The sequence below is a fragment of the Pogoniulus pusillus genome, chromosome 6 (assembly GCF_015220805.1).
Source record: "Pogoniulus pusillus isolate bPogPus1 chromosome 6, bPogPus1.pri, whole genome shotgun sequence".
Classification (NCBI taxonomy): Eukaryota; Metazoa; Chordata; class Aves; order Piciformes; family Lybiidae; genus Pogoniulus; species Pogoniulus pusillus.
In genome coordinates this window covers 32,811,908-32,831,958 of record NC_087269.1, presented here as the reverse complement: position 1 = coordinate 32,831,958, position 20,051 = coordinate 32,811,908, and positions in this window count along the sequence as shown.

Here is a 20,051-nt window from a genome sequence, read left to right as displayed (position 1 = left end):
AGGCTTTTTTTGAATGCCTCCAGAGACAGCAACACTACCACCTCCCTGGGCAGCCCATTCCAATGGCAAATCACTCTCTCTGTCAAGAACTTCCTGCTAATATCCAGCATAGACCTCCCCTGGCACAACTTGAGACTGAGTCCCCTTGTTCTGTTGCTGGTTGCCTGGGAGAAGAGACCAACCCCCACCTGGCTACAGCCTCCCTTCAGGAAGTTGTAGACAGCAATGAGGTCACCTTTAGCTGCCGCCTCTTCTCCAGGCTAAACACTCCCAGCTCCCTTGGCCTCTCCTCACAGGGCTGTGTTCCAGACCCCTCTCCAGATTTGTTGCCCTTCTCTGAACACATTTCAGTACCTCAACCTCTCTCTTAAATTGAGGAGCCCAGAATTGGACACAGTACTCAAGGTGTGGCCTGACCGGTGTTGAGTACAGGGGAAGAATAACCTCCCCTGGCCACACTGTTCCTGATCCAGGCCAGGATGTCATTGGCTCTCTTGGGTACCTGGGCACATTGCTGGCTCATATTCAGCTACTATCTACCAGTACCTTCCAGAATCTGTGTTGCTATCTTGATGGACTGGCACACAACTGAGCATACTTCTTGTTTCATTGACCTTGGACACTTGTGTCTGTGGAAGGGCAAACGGACTCTCTTAAAGACTTGAGTTACAATATTTCTAGGTAGAAGCCCAAGATGTTGAAGCCTAGCTGCCACACTCAGGATCTTATAGTTATTTTAAAATAAGTCAAGCAGTTCTTTATCTTAAAAAGCAATGCATAGCATTTATTGCCTGTTCTCTGCTTCCTTGCCTCAAGTGCTTGGTGCACACTATTTTCTGTGTAATTTATACAGTGGCACTTTTCACCTGTACTATTCTTAACAAAAAAAATACAAAGCTTGTGATTTGAGCTCAGAGTTATCAAGAATGAAAAATGAGCTTGGAAGCAGTGAAGACAAAGCATTTGTTTCCAAGAGTCTACTTTACAAGTAGAATGATATTTAAGAATAGCAGCTACCTGAAATCTGCATTTAAATAGACTCATGATGTGGCAGCTTATATTCATTTTCCTTTTTTGAAAGGTTTGGGTTTATCATAGCTTAAATTGTATGGTTTTGTGATGGAGTATTACCAGATACCTGCTGCAATGCTGATTTGGATGATCAGGTTATACACAGGCTTTTTACGTTGTTAAGAGAGAATGAGAGAACCAGGAAATCTGGACTGTGCTGAAGCCCTGAAATTAGATCAAATATAGCTCTCTAGTCCTCTCTTTAGTCAAAAATGTCCTAATAAAAGGGGACTCAAGGTTATTTTAATCAGGCCATGTTGGATGAGGCCTTGAGCAACCTGCTCTGGGGGATGGTTTGGGTGTTACCTGCCCTCCCACACTCATGAAAATCACCCAGACTAGACTCAGCCAATCTGGAAACTGAATGAAGCTTTATACTTACAGCTTAGCACAATATACAAGCAGATACTTACAAAATATACAGCTGTAGACAGAAATAGACAAGTTAAAAAGTAATACAGAAACACAGCAGCCCTCCCAGAAATCTGAGTCCCCAGGAGGGGCTCCCAGCCACCCTTCCACCTTCTCCCACCCCTCTGCCTTACCCCAGACTTTGCCTTATGTTCAAGGGGAGTTTGGAGAATCAGCCAGGGGGATTAGGGAGCAGAAGGATCAGGCAGGTTAGAGAAGTGCATGCAGCCCAAAAGCCAGAGAGCAATTCCCTTACCTATGTTTGTGTTCTTGTTCTCATATATCTTGGCAAGCCTATGAGTGAAGTAAACATCACCATTGTTTCCTTTTCACAGACTGTAATCTAATTCCTCTCACCAAAATATCCCAGCTAGGCTCAAACTAGCACAGAGGTGTTCCTGCCCAGGGCAGGGAGCTTGGTACTAGATGATTTTTTAAGGTCCTTTCCAACCCATTCCATGCCATGAACCTATGAATTGTGTGGTGTTTGGAGATTGTTTAGCACTGTCTGTGTCTATTTGATTTGTAGAATCAGCATTCAAGTGTGCATACTTGCTGGCACTGAGCTCTCCAAACAGCACTGCTGTTCTGGGACCCTCAGAAATGAACTGAAACATCTTCTGTTTGACTTGGCATTTCCTGCTGGGGAAGAGGGAAAGGCACCTCCATGGGAAGCTGAGCGCCTTGTGGGACCAAATCACCTGGAAACAAAAGCAGTTTATGTGTTTTGCAGTGTCTATTAACTGTGTCCCGCTTGGGTACAGCAACCTGAGTCAAGTGCTTTCACCAGCTGTGGCTGTGGCCCTCTCCTCGCCCCTGTGTGTGTGTGGGCTCCACGCAAAACAGGTGCTGGGCAGTGTGCTGCGGCCTCACGGCTCAGCAGGTGCAGGCTGTGCCTCTGTGGCAGCCCGGGGGCTCACTCAACCAGTTCCGTGCGGTTTCAGCCGGTCCTGGCCAGCCGCTCGCCTTGCTGAGGAGACTGCGCAGTGGTGGGAGCAGGCTGCAGGTAAGCAGGGCAAGCTGGGCCGGGGCAGGGCAGTGTGTAGAAGGGTGTTTTGGCTCTCTGTCAGCAGTGCCACCAGGGGCCCGGGCTGGCCAGCAGCAAACTGCACAAAAGGAGGTTTCTGCTGCTGGAGTTGATCACGCGTGTGGTGGTGAGGGCCACAGGGCACAGGACAGGCCTGTGCCTGGCATGGCTGTGGCCGGGGTAACTGCTCTCCTTGTAGGCTTTGGGAGAAGCTTGTGTGGCTTGTGACACGGGTGAAAGCAGCGTGCCAAGTCTCTGTCAGGATCACTTTGAGCAGTGTAGAAGCAGGGAGCAGGTGATGGCCACAGGCTGGAGCCAGGGCTGTCCTTATCTGCATGGTCCAGGGAGGCTGTAACAGGAGCTGTGGCAGCAGGAGCTGAGACGCCACTCCCTGGGGCGTGTATGAGGTGGCAGGGCACTACTCAGGGATCGGCGGAGGTAAGCTGGGGCCCAGATGCTGAGTGCAGCAGCTTTTGATGCTGAACTGCTTCAAGCAGGTCCTCTTATTGTTTGTCTTATCTAACATATCTTTATAGGCTTCCTCAGATGCTGCTGAGGAAGTTAGTCACAATGAACTGCTATGAAGCACAGAAACAATACTAAACATCAGGAAACAGCAGCTTCTGTGACAGAGGGAAGTCATAATGTACTGAAAATAGGAAAGCGAATAATGGCTTCAGTTTGGGTGCAGAGAAGGGATCAGAGTTCTTAAAATAACATCAGGTGTCAGCATTAATACTTCTCTGAGCTTTACACCCTTGGAAACTCTTCTGTAACTCAAGCTGTTTAGGATCATAAACAGTCATTTTCAGTACCGCTGAGGCCAGTGTCATGCTCATACCACAGTTTTGCTGTTTGATCTGTCATGCATCAGAAGGCAAGCCCAATCAGATGCATATCAAGAATACCTCAGAGCTGTTTAAGAAATCGAAGTTAGCCACAAGATGCTTTCAATGTTCTACTTCTCTCATGGCTACAGAGTTTTACATTAAGTTTAAGTGGAGACGTTCTAGGTAAGGAATAAGATATGGTTGTTGGAAAAATGGGACAGATGTTTCAGCTTGCATCACTAACAAATGGCACAGTTGGCGATTCCTTGTCAAACCAGAAAGGTGATCAGTAGTACTGTGGGTTCTAAGAACACAGGGTGAAAAGGCAAACTTTTGTTTTGGAAAATATAGGTTGTTTGAAAGACATCTAATGCTGTTTAGGTTGTGTCTCTTTTACCATTCATCAAAACACACTGGTCTGATTTTTTGTCTTGGTTATTCAGCTTACTGCAAGAAATTCTTCACCCCAGAAATTTTGTTTTGTGGCTTGACAGAAAATGGCTCCTACAGTGTTGAAACTTCCTCCATACAAACTAACCTAAATGTACCAGTGTGAGGTAGGACCAAAAAAATGCCCTATCATCATCACTTTCTCAGCATGAACAGCAGGAATGCAGGTGCAACAGCTGCACTGTATTTGGTCTAATGGATTGAAATGCATTGCGGGGCAAAAGTGGCAAAGACAGTGGCAAGTTTGTTTTGGTGGGTGCTTGTCAGACCATGATGGTTTCAAATGGGCACAGGCATTTTGAGAACTTCGGTGTGTTGAAACCTGTACAAAATTCTACATCAATCCTTTGCAGATTTTCACCCTGCCTCTATTTTCCACTCCCATAAAGTCCTGTATCTTTGCATGAAGATCATCACAGACACGGTAGTGTTGCTATTACTGATGTGTTTTTCTGAGAGATGGTGTTTCATCAATGTGTAAAATAAGGCCACTGTATTGCAAATGTTTTCATCTCGTTATTACTTTAAGAGTCACTACAGAGATAATAGAATAGCTGGGCAAATGTAGTTCAGGACATGTATAGGCACTTATAGAACAAGTACTTCTGTTAATATGCAAGACAGAAAAACAGATCATGAAAGTGAAAACTTAGTGCTGAAAATCAATCCAAGAAGAAATACATTTATGCTAAGAAATGTTTTATACACAACAAGCAATATTGCATGAAAAAAAGGTTGAGACTCTAACAGTGAGACTTCAAAAGTGATGTTACCAGACATTTGAAGAAACCACTAACCCTTAACAATTCTGTAAGGGCTAGAAGATTTCATTAGCAGTGTTGTGTTTTCAGACTGTGGTGTGATGGATCATTAAAGGTACAAGTTTGGCAAATAACTTTTGTTTGCGAGCAAGCTGAAATTGGAAGTGTTGATCTGGATCTTTTTGTTCTCTTGGATACTGTGTGGAGATGAGAGAAAGAATAATGAACAGGGTACTAAAATAATTTAACATTAAGGGTGACTTTTTTTTTTTTGGGGGGGGGGGGGGGGGTGGGCAGAGTATTGAGACAAAGAGCCTACTGGTTTATTCATCTAAAAAGAAACGATAAAAATATGAAAAATCTATGTGGCCAGTCTGGCAGAGGAGTTCATGGAGAAGGAAAAGGAATATACACTGAAGCTGGAATGCTAGGTTTTGAACACTGGATATAATCAAAGCTTCCTTATTTAGTTTTGATAGGCTATTTCTCATCGCTGTATATGTGTCTCTTTTATTACACTTTTTAGTGTGTGAATATTTGCAATATAGTTTTCCAAAGACCGGGCAGGGCCTTTGTGAGGGAAATATAGAATTTACTTTAGTTTTTGCCCTAAAAAGGTTGTAAGAACCGTATTTTTAAAAAAATAGATTTAATAATAGAAAGAAGAGTCAGTGTATCACAATGCATTTCTGAGAAGGAAATAATACCTGATAATGGTTTCTATTGGAAACCTTTAAATGTCATATGCCAGTGTGCTGACACAGGATGTAGACTGACTTTATGACTGTTATATTACTCATGTACATGGCAATAAAGGAAGCTATTTTCCTTGCTGTAAATCTCATGTTTACAAGCACAGTACCATAATGTGCATAGCTGCTGGTCAGGACACAACTTTTGTTACTCCTTGCTAGAAAAAGACAACATTAAAACAACCAAATAAAACTAAGCCCAGCCTAATCAGGTGCTTACTCTTCTGTCTGATGGGCTGTGCTCTTTTTGCCACCTCTCAGCAAGCTTTCTAGTCAGTGATAGAAGAAATACAATCAGCTGTGGTCAGACTCCCTCAAGACTGATAAAAATCAAGGAAGTTTTTCACCTAGCAACTACAAGCTTGTCTATTTTCCCTAAATGTAAACAAAGGTAGAATAAGGAGCCTTCCTTCTGCTCCCTCTTTGATCCCAAAACTGTTAATGGCAATATAAAAGTAATAGGTGACTACAACTCAAGCCCTGTTAAAACTGAACTTATTTCCCTCTCAATGTGACACTTTTTTTTTCTCTCCTCCATACTTCAATAATATACAGAAAAAATATTGAATCTCAAGGAAGAGTTTTTGTCTGCAATGTGAAAGGGTTAATCAGTGTGCAGCAGACATAGCTGATAAAACAGCAGAGTTACTAAAATCAGATTTCCATGTGGAGTGTTGGTTCGAATTTTCTAGTAACAGCTAAAGCTTTTTTGTTCGAAGTATGAGTAATGGACTCCAGGATCTGCCCATTGTGAGCTGGGCTCACATTGCAACCTTTTAGGAGGAATTACCTCCTTTGCCAGCCATAGCTCTATGAAATTTGTAAAGTATTTAACCTCTGTGACTTCTCTCATGTTGTCAGATTTAACTGAAATTGGCCATTGCATTCAAAATTACTAAAAAGCAGTGACTGACAGGGGTAGTCTCACTGCACGGTGTGAGTTCATTTGCCTTGTTCCCAGGCTCCAAACTGCAGAGCGTTAGAGCTTCCTGGGGAGAAGCTACACAGGTGGACAGGGCCTGAGATGCTCCCTGGCTGTGTACAATGATGAGGCTGCCCTGAGTGTTGCACCCCTGCATGAGTGGAGTGCTGCCTGCTGCCTCAGATCAGTACCCTGTGCCTTCTTGTTCTGGAGTAAATGAAAGTACTTGTTTTCTCTTACCTCTGTTTGTTGTTTTTTTTAAAATGATAGGGCACATAGCTACAGTACTGAACCTGTTACCTGCTGCAGTAGGTAACTTCAGGCACCAAAAATAAGAGGCTTCATTGTAACTGGAATAATCAATACCTGTGACCTCTACCAAACCCCATGTGTGGCAAGGACTGCCTAGTAGGATGCAAGCTACTGTTCCTACAAGCTATCTCATTCTGGTCCAATTTTTCCAATTTTACCTACTGGGAGAGCATGTTGAGATATTTTGTGGTCTTGTGAAGATTCTGGAGAGTGGCAGCTGTACAGTGTCACTTGTCATACTTAAGCATAATGAAATGTTGGCCAGAGTGCTGCAGTGACAAGGATGGAGAGTTCTGCTGCATTGTGTCTATTCCTGTCTGGAAAGACCATTCCAGTCTGTGACCTCCTTCTCCTTCCATAAATGCAGAAACTGCTATTGTAAAAGCAGTCAAGCTCTTTCAAATGGCAACCTGGTTCACTTATGATGAACATACACATACTGTCCTGCAAAGATGGCTGTTGCCTCCTCTGGCACAACTTGAGAGGTTTTTCCTCCAGTGGGCTCAACAATCATCAGTCCCATTTGGTAAAAAAAAGAATAAAGCAATCTCTGTATATTTTTACTATAGGATAAGTAACTGCTGTGTTTATGAAACATTTAATGCTAAATCTATGTGTTTCATAATCATGCTTAAGCTATCTTCAAGGCCACATGAAGCACTTCACCACTACATTTAGTAAACAAAGGGAATGACAAGAGCTCAGTTATCCTGATTATAGATGCAGTAGCTGGTAAGATTTGAATCTATGACTACCTGCTTCTAAAAATAAAGTGATGTTTTCATAACCTAGACATTTCCTTTTAACCCTGCAAAGCTGCTGAAACAAACAAAACACCACCACCCCCTGCACTTGTTATAACATGCTTATCTTTTGTTTTAATCTAGCAAATTAATTTTGAACTGCTCTTCTCTTGCTGCAGACAAATCACGCAGCAGGTTTAAATAGGGAAGACAGAAATTAATTAATTTGATTAATAAGGAAATACGCATAGATAGTTTTCAAGTACTTAGATTTTGGCCTCCAGCAAAATCTTTCAGTCCTCATTTGAGAAATGCTCTGCCTTAGGGTCTGGGTGACTCTAGACTGACAGTAAAATGTGTGAGCCTTTCACCTGAAGTCACTGGTTCAAATATAATTCAGGTCAGTAGTTAAAGTCATGTTCTTCTAAGGTATACTCAGTGATCTAAAATATGTCTCTGAGGACCAGAACCAGCAAATGACTTGGGTGTCTAGAAACTGTAGGACCTGCAGGTCTGGGCTTTAAGCACTTGGTGGTCAGAGGAGAGTTGAGTTCCTGTGATATCTGTGGCTCCTGGAACATGGTCTAGGGACAACTGTGTGCCTCAATACATGCTTCTGTGGGCCAACAGAGATGAGCACGAACAACCTTGCTGAGAATTAAGAACCTACCACTAACCATGTGGAAGGATGTCATTAACGTTTTGTCCCATTCCAAGGGTCTGGTGCTCAGCTGCAGTGTTACTTTAGCTGATTTTGCTGATAATACTGAAAATGGTTCAACTTCTTTTCTAGCTGAGTGCTCCAAGTCATTTTTTCTGCATGTCCTGAGTCTTCTCTCTTATAGATTACTAAATTCTTTTCTGGAATGCGTTCAACAGGAAGGGAATCTGCCCAGATGCTCCAACTTCACTCTTCTACCATGTGCATATCCTGGGATTGACACAAGCTTGTGTGAAATGTGTCTTTGCAATCCCTCAGAGTAGCGAACAGAATCAGCATCTCCTTTTCCAATGGAGTACCCTAGGAGTTAGGAAGGTTAGGTTATAGATGAAGGAATTATAGTTGATAAAATGTTACTGCTGCATCTGAATTGTTTGAACTCATCAAGGATTTCTATAGCAGAGCCAAGCCTTTAAGAGGCAATCACAGCATTATGGCTGGAAATTAAAACTTTTCCTGGAAAGCAGCTTTGAATTAGGACTATTCCTGGAATTTCAGGTTAGGACTTACTTTCCACTAGCTTTTATACTAAACCAATTTCAACATGTAAGTTTTTAGCAAGTGAACATATTAATTCACCACATCTGTAGCAACCATATGTCAAAATGCATTCAATTGAAAATGTTTTTTTGCATAACTTTTTAGACAAAATCTCTTCATAACTATCAGAGGTGTTTCAGGCCCTTTTAAAAGGTGGTACTGAGTTTTATGAAGCCCAAAAATCAGTTGCACTTGGTCCATTTGTTTGCTTCCACGACACACCTTTTTTTTTTTTTTTTTCTTCTCCCTTTTAAAAATCGTTTCTAAAAACACCATTTGAGGCTTTAAGTGGCCTCAGGTCAGTTGTGATTGGTGAAGGAACTGTTCACCTTTTAAAGTGACTTTGTGGAGTCATTTATCAAGCTGGCCAAAGCCTGTGGTGCTCACTGCTTTCCTGGGAGCCTCCCAAAGACTCTAACAGTTCCCTTCCCAATTAAGACTCCAGCCTGGAGAAAAAATAGTGGATACTCATATAACAGCTACAGTAATTTCATGATTGCTTGAGGAAATTGGTGGCTAGCTGGGAAAAGAATAAATCAATCATTCCTCCTGTCTTTCAAGTAAATGGTCCATTGATCACCTACTAATAGTTTTGTTGGACAAAGTCAAGGGTTTGAAATGTAGCATTCTACTAAAATGGCAATTCATCAAGCAGCTACTATAAGTGAACAAAATGGGAAAGGATATGAACAACCAACATTTCTTTATCTTTTATTTTTCATTTTAAAGCAGCCAAGAATGCATCCTGTAGAAAGCAGGATTTTTTGCTTGAAGAATTCTTCAAAATTGCTGCTAAAGGATTACTCAGCCTTGCAAGAAGGTGTAAAAATGCATTCTGTAAATATGCATCTCCACCACATTTTTTTTCCTAGTATAACTAGTCATTTTATTTTTTAACCTAAAGCTGTTCTGGTTTTCTTCCTTTTTTTTTTTTTTTTTTTTTTTCTTTTTCTCTATAAAGGCTTATTTTGATTGTGTATTTCTCAAACCGTTTCATCTGTGAAGTAGGAGAGGTTACTCTGCATTGGTATTTGGTAGTATGTCTTGAAGCTGCAGGAAGCCTTCTTCAAAGTTGAGAGCTGCTAAACCTTTCCCTTCCTAGAAAACATCTTCCAGTCACCTGAACAAGCCCTTTCAAAAGATGCAGCATACACTGCAAAGCAGGTTTTCCTGTTTGGTAAGGATCAGCAGTTGCATCTAAGATGTTTTCAGTGCACATACTCATAGACTTGCTCTTACATTGTGTGATTGGACTCACCATTAAATTAAATCAATACTTGGCATCTGTCCTGATGTACTATCACACTCTGCAGAAAAGATCTTTTCTGTGATCCATAATTAGCTTTGCTGCTATTCCAATACTAATCGTTGCTGAACATCAGCCAGGTAATTGATAAAGCAGAGAGCTGGCTATTGTGAGTTCTGTGTGACTTGGACCTGAAGTGTTTGACTTACATGCTTATCACTTTTCTTCATCTCGTATTCAAGACTGTAGAGCTGTGTGGTGAGGAAGGAATTATTGGGATTTGTCAAAAGAGGAAAAAAAAAAATCACATTCAGTAGCTTCATTTTAATTTAATTTTGAAGTAGATGTGACATAGTACATGCTTAAAAGTCAGAGGGAAGAGCGAGATGCTTCCAAAGGACAGTGAATATATCTACAGGTAAAGCTATTGGAATGAGCCAAGAGTAGGGCCACACAGATGGTACAAGGGCTGGAACACCTCTGTTATGATGACAGGCTGAAGCAGCTGGGGTTATTCAGCACAGAGAAGACTCCAAGGGGAGCTGCCTTGCAATACCTGAAGAGGTTTTACAGGAAGGCTGGAGAGGGACTTTTCATAAAGGTGTCTAGCAATAGGACAAGGGAGAGTGGTTTGAAGCCGAGGGAGAGTAGGTTTAGATTGGATTTTAGGAAGAAGTTCTTCAGTATCAGGGTACTGGGACTCTGGAATAGATTACCCAGGGAGATTGTGGATACATCCTCTGTAGGGATGTTCAGGGTTGGAGAAGGCCCTGAGCAACTGAGTCTAGTTGAAAGGTGTCTCTGCCTGTGGTGGGTATGATCTCTAAGGTCCCTTCCAAACTAAGCCTTTCCATGATTTAATTGAAAGTAAAGGAGAGAGAGCACTCCCTTACAGTACTTGTGCAGATTGCACCTTCTTCATACCACAGTACTGATGTGAACCAGGAGTGCTGGGACTTGCAAGGTATCTTTCCTGTTTCCTACCCTAATCTTATATTTTTTCCTCCTTTCACAGCAAAATTTCTTCCATTTATTTCTTCATTTTTTACATTGAAAACAGGTGCTGCAGATTTGAAATACTTCTGCCTTTTCAGAAATATGACAGTGGTTTTGCATCTACTTACAGACAAACTACTGACCCTTCTCTTACTTGGGAAGGGAATTGTCAGTCGAGGCAAATCAGTGTGTATATGACATGCAAGTTCCTTTTAATGTGCAAATTACCATCTTTAAAAAAAATCTAGTTTGTAGTTTATAACATTTCATAAGTGGTTTGCTTAGATATATTAAGGCTGTTACTAGCAATTGAGTACTGGTGTCCAGCAGTATGCAAGCCTCTGGAAGTGTGAAGGAGCTAGATATGGGCTGCAAAGTGTTATCTTGGATATTACTGAAATGCTGAACACAATTACCATCTTATTAGGGTAGTAATATGAAAGAACTGTTTAGGCCTTTAATTGGTATCAAACAACATGTGATTGTGTGTTGATTAGATATCAATTACAACAGCATTTTCTAAGCGTGATAATTGATAGTTAGCGTTTGATATGCTAATTAAATAACTAAATACATCCTGGAAGGAATTATAAATCATTAGAAAATCACTACCATGTTTGGCAGCTTGTCAAGTGATCTGCAAACACAGGGGCTTCTGGCTGTGTTTAGGGAACCTGGGCATTCCTCACAAATTGGATCTGTCTTCAGCATGGAAACTTTGGATAACTAAATACTCAACTTCACAAGAGTAATGCTTTTCCTCACTAGCAAATTAATTTTATGAGATGTAGGTATAAATATTTACTGATTTAACAGAGTAAAACCAGATCTTACCTAACTTTGCCAGCACATACCCTATTTGAGACCTGTTTCTGGTCATATTTTCATCTATGTACATTCATAAAGACATCTTGATTAAAATTTCTCCATATAACTCAAGATTTCTGCCTTGTTAAACTGACTAGTGCCTTGAGACAGAGCACAACTGAGAGGCTTGAATGAGAGCAAGGACACAGTTTTCTTTTGTGGTGCAAGAAGTACGTTATTTTTCCACATACTCCCTAGAACAAAGATTTTAGAATCATTGAATCAGGGTTGGAAGAGACCACAAAGATCACCTAGTTCCAACCCCCCTGACATGGACAGGGACACCCTACCCTAGATCAAGTTGCCCAGAGCCTCACCCAGCCTGGCCTTAAACACCTCCAGGCATGGGGTCCCAACCACCTCCCTGGCCAACCCATTCCAGGCTCTCACCACTCTCATGCTGAACAGCTTCCTACTCACATTCAGTCTGAATCTCCCCACCTCCAGCTTTGCTCCATTCCCCCTAGTCCTGTCACTCCCTGAGAGCCTAAAAAGTCCCTCCCCAGCTTCCTACTCACATTCAGTCTGAATCTCCCCACCTCCAGCTTTGCTCCATTCCCCCTAGTCCTGTCACTCCCTGAGAGCCTAAAAAGTCCCTCCCCAGCTTTTTTGGAGGTTCCCTTCAGATGCTGGAAGGTGCTCCAGCTCTCTGATCATCCTCATGGCCCTTCTCTGGACATGATCCAGCATATCCACATCCCTCTTGTAATAGGGGCTCCAGAACTGGATGCAGTACTCCAGGTGGGATCTCAGCAGAGTAGAGAGGGAGAATCAGCTCCCTCGACCTGCTGCCCACACTTCTCCTTGTGCAGCCCAGGATTTGGTTGGCCCTCCAGGCTGCAAGTGCACACTGCTTGCTCATGTCAAACTTAAAACCACCCAATAAATGCTGTGATTAAGACGATGGTTTCATATAAAACATAAATTAATGAACATTAGGAGAGGAAATTTCTGAGGGAAGGAGAGAACTCTGTGTGTATGCACCTTGGTAAGGTTTTTCATCAACTGGTATAAATGAAAACAATTCAGAAGCTGTTCTATTTCTACCCAAGGAATAATTGGCCCAGTTACTCTTTAAGTAGCAGCACAGAAGCATGACGGCTGCGTTCCAGGAAAACTGTGCAGAAGAAAGACTGGTTTACTATCTCAGTATCTTTCTGCTGTTTCACTTACATGTGTCTATGTTACCCTTTTCCTGTTTTGAACAAAACTCCATAGGGGAAAAACAATAACCCCGTGCAGTGCTACAGGCTTGGGGACTGAGTGGCTGGAGAGCAGCCAGGCAGAAAGGCATTAGAAGTACTGGTCAACAGTTGGCTGAACATGAGCCAGTAATGTGCCCAGGCGACCAAGAACGCCAATGGCATCCTGGCCTGTATCAGGAATAGCATGGCCAGCGGGACCAGGGAAGTCATTCTGCCCCTATACTCAGCAATGGTTAGGCCACACCTTTAGTGCTGTGTCCAGTTCTGGGCCTCTCAATTTAAGAAAGACGTTGAGATGCTCAAATATATCCAGAGAAGGGCACCAAGGCTGATGAGGGGGCTGGAGCACCAGCCCTATAAAGAGCAGCTGAAGGAGGGGTTGTTTAGCCTGGAGAAGAGGAGGCTCAGGGGAGACCTTATTGCTCTCTACTGTATCTGAAGAGAGGCTGTAGCCCTGTGGGGATTGGTATCTTCTCCCAGGCAACCAGTGACAGAACAAGAGGACAGAGTCTCAAGCTGCACTGGCAAGGTTTAGTCTTCACAGAAAGTGTGATTGCCTACTAGAATGGGCTGCCCAGGGAGGTGGTGGAGTCACTGTCCCTGGAGGTGTTTAAAAGAAGACTGGATATGGCACTTGGTGCCATAGTTTAGTTGATTAGATGGTGCTGGGTAATAGGTTGGAGTTGATCTGGAAGGTCTTTTTCAACCTGGTTCATTCTGTGATTACTGGGAACACTCTTTTTCTTCTCAACTTCCAGTATGGGTTTCTCCTGGCTCCCCTATAGTGTTATGCTCTCTGAATACAACTGAAGGATCTCAGTCCTGTGATCGATGCTCGGCAGGCCTTCTTGTGCAGTGAGACAGGAGCTGGTGGCTGTGACAAGAGGAGGGGCCAATGATCCACAGAGACTGGTTTCTGCATTCCCCCTCTCTGTCCAAAGCTTATTCTTACTTCCTTGTGTTTAAGACAGCTGGTCGTTGATTTGGGATGCCTTCCCACCTTCGTATTTACTAGCCCATAATAGTTCTAGCTTTCTGGCATCTGCATCTGCAGTAAAAATATATATATGTGGTGTGTAATCGTATTTCCAAGGTAACTCAGAAGGAACAAAGGAAGCATTTCTGTCAAATGACAGATGATGGTGATATTTGTCTGAACTCACAGCTTCCCTGTGTGTGCAGCTATCTAGAGCTATCTTTCAAGACGCCTTCTCTTATTAACTTCTGAAGCTTCTGTCCTATGGCATATTTTCTCAGACAGCCAATTCATCTTGCATATAGCAGTGAGAATAGCTGTGTGTTTAGTGTTTTGTTGGCTTTTCTTTTCCTTTATGGAATGAAGTTATATTTATTGCTTATAGGGAAAATAAAAACACAAATTCTTTACAATGCAAGAAAGCTTGTCGCTGAGATGCTGTAAATGTCAACAAGTGTTGTTACAGTGATGTAATGTTAAAATTAACTTAAAATAGCTCTATTATATGCAGATGAAATGTTTCTTTGGGAAATGTTCCATTGTGTCAACTTCATTACCTAAACTGCCTTTGATTACTTTGATGTGTAACATCTTTCTGTAATTCAAATGCCTTTAATGAACGCTATATAATCACTGCTGTGTTTTCAGCAGTGGGAAGATAGATGATTATGTGCTGCAACCTGTGCAACAAAGAAGGTAGTTCTCAGCTATTGTTTGTGTATCTGGGTTATTTCCATTTGCATAAAACAGTCTTGCTAGAGAACTAGTCTGATGGCTGGGTAGAAATGTTGTAGCCAGATGGGGGTTGGTCTCTTCTCCCAGGCAACCAGCAACAGAACAAGGGGACACAGTCTCAAGTTGTGCCAGGGGAGGTCTGGGCTGGATGTTAGCAGGAAGTTCTTGATAGAGAGATTGGCATTGGAATGGGCTGCCCAGTGGTGGTGGTGGAGTCGCCATCCCTGGAGGTATTCAAAGAAAGCCTGGCTGAGGCACTTAGTGCCATGGTCTAGTTGATTGGCCAGGACTGGGTGCTAGGTTGGACTGGATGATCTTGGAGGTCTCTTCCAACCTGGTTGATTCTATGAAATGTAGCTTTGAATTAGTTTGGAGTTTGTAATGAAATTGTCACTAAAGGAGTCACTGATTAATTTGTATGAAGTATTCTAAGCTGGACAGAAGCCAACAGATATCTAGCTTCTCATTATAATATTGAACAGAAAAGTTGTTCTTTTCCTGTATCATATGCTAAATAGTCTTGTAGCTCTTCTGTGCAGAACATTGATTCCTTGTGAGAGAAATTTATCAGATGGAACAGGAGAAAATTGTTTTGCTTGCTTGATTGTTTGTGTGTTTCCTTTGGATTTTTTGGGGTGTTGTTTGTTTGTTGGTTTTGTTTCTTAAAAAAAAAAAGAAAGAAAAGTTGAGGCAGGCATCCTTTGACTTATTGTTTCTGATGCAAAACCCACATTGTGTTCAGCATGTGCAGCTCTGTCTACAGCGAAATGCTTTGTGAAATCATGTTGATTCACTGGTATAGTACTTAAGAAGAAATAAAAAACAATCTGATGCTGCAACATTCTATTTCAGTGTTTCCCAAATGGCATTTTATTTTCTTCTGGCTGTGATTTGAATGTTTTGTCTTCAGATCTATTGATACAAACTGAAGATGTAAAAATCAAAATAAGGTTTTTCAGTTCTCCTGAAAAAATGTTTTGATTAGTCAAAAATGAATAGAAATAATCCCTCCTTGCCTTGTCACATGCAATTTGTCTTCAAAATATTTAAGCTCTTGTTTTTTCCCTATGTGACATGAAGTAAGGTATTTGAAATACAACAAATGTCTTTTGCCTAACTGCTGCTTTCTGTGTTGTTTTGACTGTGCCCTTCTGATGTGTTCCTTCTTGTATTGAGTAGATGCAAAATAGACAATGTTAATCTTACAACTGAATACAGTGTGTATACTGTAAGAATCTCAACAGCATGTTGCTTCTGTCAGCTTACTGCATTGCAGTGGGTAGGAAGTTGTGTGGTCCATCATTTCTCCTCTTAGACCTCTTGTAAACCCGATTTTCACAAACCTGTCCCTCATAATGAGTTTCCCAAGTACTTGAAAGATGTCACTGTGAGGTTTTTTTGAGTAGCAGATCATCCAAAACAAAGCCAAGATGTCACAGACTCTCACTGACTTAGTTGTCCTAGGGGAAAATGTCCCACTCAGAAAACTTCAGAGAAGCACTTTTTAAAGTAAACACATCATTTCTTCAGTTAATGAGCTTATGCTCCTTGATATTACTGTAGCTTTGGGAAATCAATCTATCTCTTGCATTGTTAGGCTAACTTCTGTATCCTTCAGAGAATCTCAAGTTCTGCTTGTGACTTAGTAGTGATTGCTGGGGACAGAAGTCCTATCTTAAGCTATTGAAGATGATCAAAAGGCTCACAAGTGTAATAGTTCTCCAACAGGAGAGTAGAGAGCCTATTGGAGTCATACTTGGTGCAAGTCTATAACTGCCACAACCATAGCTCTTTGGAAACTGAAAGTGAGGTGACAGAAGCAAGTGTCATTTCAAATAGTCTTGTTACCTACAAGATGAGACAGCCATAGAGTGTGGTGCTTTGTTAACACACTTTCCCTTTCTGATTTGGATGAAGATGATGAGAACAAACAGGGATTTTAAGAACTTACCACTTAGTCTTCCTACCTGTCACATCCTGATCCACCTTAGGTAATGTGACCTTTTTTCCATTATGTTAACAGAAACAAATCAAGTTGGATGCTGTTGGAATCTTTGCTTATGTGTTGTATCAATTTTTCTGCAACATGTTGTTTTTTTTTTCCCATGGGAACTTTTACAGAAATGGTATATTTCAGTGAGTTGTTGTTTTTAGTTGGATTTTATTTTTTAGCAAGATTGTCAATAAAGTATGCAGTTGCCAATGCAGTTCCCAAAACCAGTAAAACCTGAGCTCATCTGGGGCAAGAAAAGACATACTGCTGTTTACTTAAGTAGCTTAACCAATGATGACTTTAACAGAGGCCACTTTTGAGATCATATCCTACCAAAAGTGCTATTGACTGTTCTGCTTTAGCGGCACTGTAAGTTGGCTGCACAAGATACACTGCTCTAAAAGAACGCTGTTATGACCCTTACTAATGAGAAATGCAGAGTGAGGATGATGTGATGGCATTAAGAATCTCTTGTTTCTCACCTTGTACTTTGAGGAACATGTTAATCTTCTGTTCATGCTCATGGTAGGGTGAACCTGACCCTCTTCCCACTACAAATGACTTATTCACAAACCTAGTTCTCTTTCAAACCTACCCTTTCCTGGATCATTTCACAGAAAGGAGGCTACTGGTGCACTGCAAGGGAAAAAAAATGAAGTGCTGTGAATAGTGAGGAAAGCAAAGCTGTACCATCTAAAATGTACATGGGGCTACAGGCTTTGTTATTAACTTCTGTGGCTCTTATGTCACAGCTGCAGCTCTGTGTTCATGTTCTTTTAGTTCAGTAGTAGAAGCAGTATCTTAACAATTACAGAAGGGAGAAGTAATAAATAATAGATGTGGTGATGCTGTGCTAGGGAAGATTAATTATTTGGATGATATGTCATAACAAAGACAGTTTGTTAAAAAATTCTAAGTTAAATGTAGTATGTTGAGGTGCTGAAATCTACCTACCAGGAAAATATCTTTCATCTTGTGCATGGTTCTTAAACTGGGAGAAGGAAAGAGTAAGAAAATAAGGAATCATCTAGGCTCATTAATCTTATTTGGATGACAAAAACAAAGATGAAAGCACCTTTTACTTCTCTGGGATTTGTTTGAGCAGTATGGAGTAACAATGTTAAACGTGTTTGAGCAGTATGGCGTAACACTGTAAAATGCATTAGACAGACCTACTGGAAGAGAAGACAAAAAGCACTTTGATAAGAACTGGGTAGAATGCTTTCACCTTACAAGAGGATTTCTTTTAAAAATTGTTTTTCTCAAAGAGCTATGGCTCAAATAGGAAAGTTCTGAGAAATTGCTCAGCTTGTTGGGACAGTTCTGTGAAATCTTACAAACAAAACCACACTTCTATTGGCCTTTTGTTTTTACTGAAGTGGAATTAGCTAGTTAAGATCTGTTTGCCACAGTGTTGCATTGACAAGTATGCAAGAAGCATCTCTTCTTCCACACACAATCTAATTCCATTCTCTTTTCCAAGAGAAAAAGAGTCCAGGTCTAATATTTCCTTGTCCTGCATCCCCTGCAGCATGTGCTCCAGCACAGAAATAAATGACTGTATAAGACTAGAGGAGAGGATTGAAACCCTTGCTACCTAAAAAGCATATTTGAATACTGAATGATTTATTTATTTTTTAATTAGTTGTCTCAAACCTAATGAGCAACACTGTCTTTCCAAATAAGTTTGCTCTTGAGCTGGGACCAGGGGTGATGAATTGCATAAAATATATCTTTTCTGTTTTAAATATTTGAAGATGAACTTTTCAATGAAATTGCTATATTAAAGAGTAAATCCCTGAAAATAAACCAGCAAAACCAAGATAACCTTCCATAATCACAGAGCTCTAGGACAGAAGATGAACTTGCTGCTTTCCATTCTCTGTTTTAGTTCACCAATTATAGATTTGCATGCTGAACCTGTCATCTGAGAGATGCTGAACCATAAGCATCCTGATCTATTGTTTGCATTCTTTCACGTTTTCCCTTGGAAGTGAAGTGTGTGAACTGAAGTTTTTTTACAAATATAAGTAAAGATTGCTTAAAGAACCCAAAGCCTTGGCTTACAGTAAAACATTTACAGAAATTATCCTTCAGAAACATCTGCAGAAAGTGGATCTCCAATACCTTTCTCCTATGAGTAGTACCACAGAGATGGTGCCTGACCAAATGTATGAAATTCTGCTTTTTCTGGTGAGCAAGGAGTCATCTAGTTTTGTTCTGTTTAATTGACAGCATATGTTGCAGCATGGGGAACCAATTGAAACACCTTGTAACTTCTATCTGTTCCTACTGTCAGATTTCTCTTTGGGATCTAGGGTACAGGTTTTGGTAAGAATGGAGAAAGCTGAAGTGCTTCTAGGTCTTGTCTCTATGTGGAATATGGTCATACTTAAGGAAGAAATTGTGTGGAAAAGTTTAGTGTTAACTTGTGAGAATGCAGAATGCAGAAGAGTTGTGGGGTGCAGGTGCAGGAGAGCTGTGAGAATGGAGTGAAGAGAAGTGACAACAGGCAGATTCTTACAATAAGAGACCTTGGTTCTCACAAGCAACTGGCCAGCTTATCTCAGAAGGAATAGATAATGGGGACTTTGCTAATGAGAATAACAAGGCGTGTATGTATGCAGATGTGGTGGGTTGTCCCTGACTCATTATGCTAATGTGTAGGCATGTGCTCTACTGGCTGAGTGTATATATTCAGGCTGTTACACAAATAATATTGGCTTCTGCATAATTCACGTTGAATCTTCTGGAGACCCTCACAGCTGGCCCACCACCACACTGGTCTATGGGCTTGTTTACTGTGGTCCTGCCATAAGCAGAGATAGCAGGCAGCACGGCCTGCAACATCAACCCTCTATGTAAAGCTGCCTTAAAGTTTGATTCTGGACTTCCATGTGCAGTGTCTGGGGTGTAGTTTTGTGGGGTGCAGTTTGCTAACCACATGTTAATGCATTCAGTTCTGCAATGAAAATCTGTCTGTCTATAGTCATCATTTCATTGGTGAAAGTGTTTACCTTGTTGAGGCTAGCAACAAAGCACCTACTGATGATATTGGGTCATGACCCATCACTAGCTCATTCTACACTTAACTGACACTACATGACATTCAAGAGTGTTTCACTAGATGACAAATTGTCCAATGGCTAGCAATTCTTCTCTGTGGTGGCCCTATTTCAGGGAAGATGTGGTCCCTCTCTTCTGTGCTTGTATTGCTAACAAATTTAATTCCACAAGCCAGATAGTTATTTGCTGAAAGTAACATTACTTGCTGGAATCCAAATGGATTTTCTCTGCTTTAGTCCTCTTCATTATCCTACGTGCTATGAAAATATCTAACCTGCTGTGTTCTTTGCTGGTACAGACAGTCATGGCCTCTTCCAGCAGCTCTTATAAGATAGTGGTTATCCCTCATTGCAGTTACAAGGGGATGTTTGCATTTTTTTCCACCTTGGGTGTAAGATGATGGCCACTGTGGAAGTGAAGTGTTATA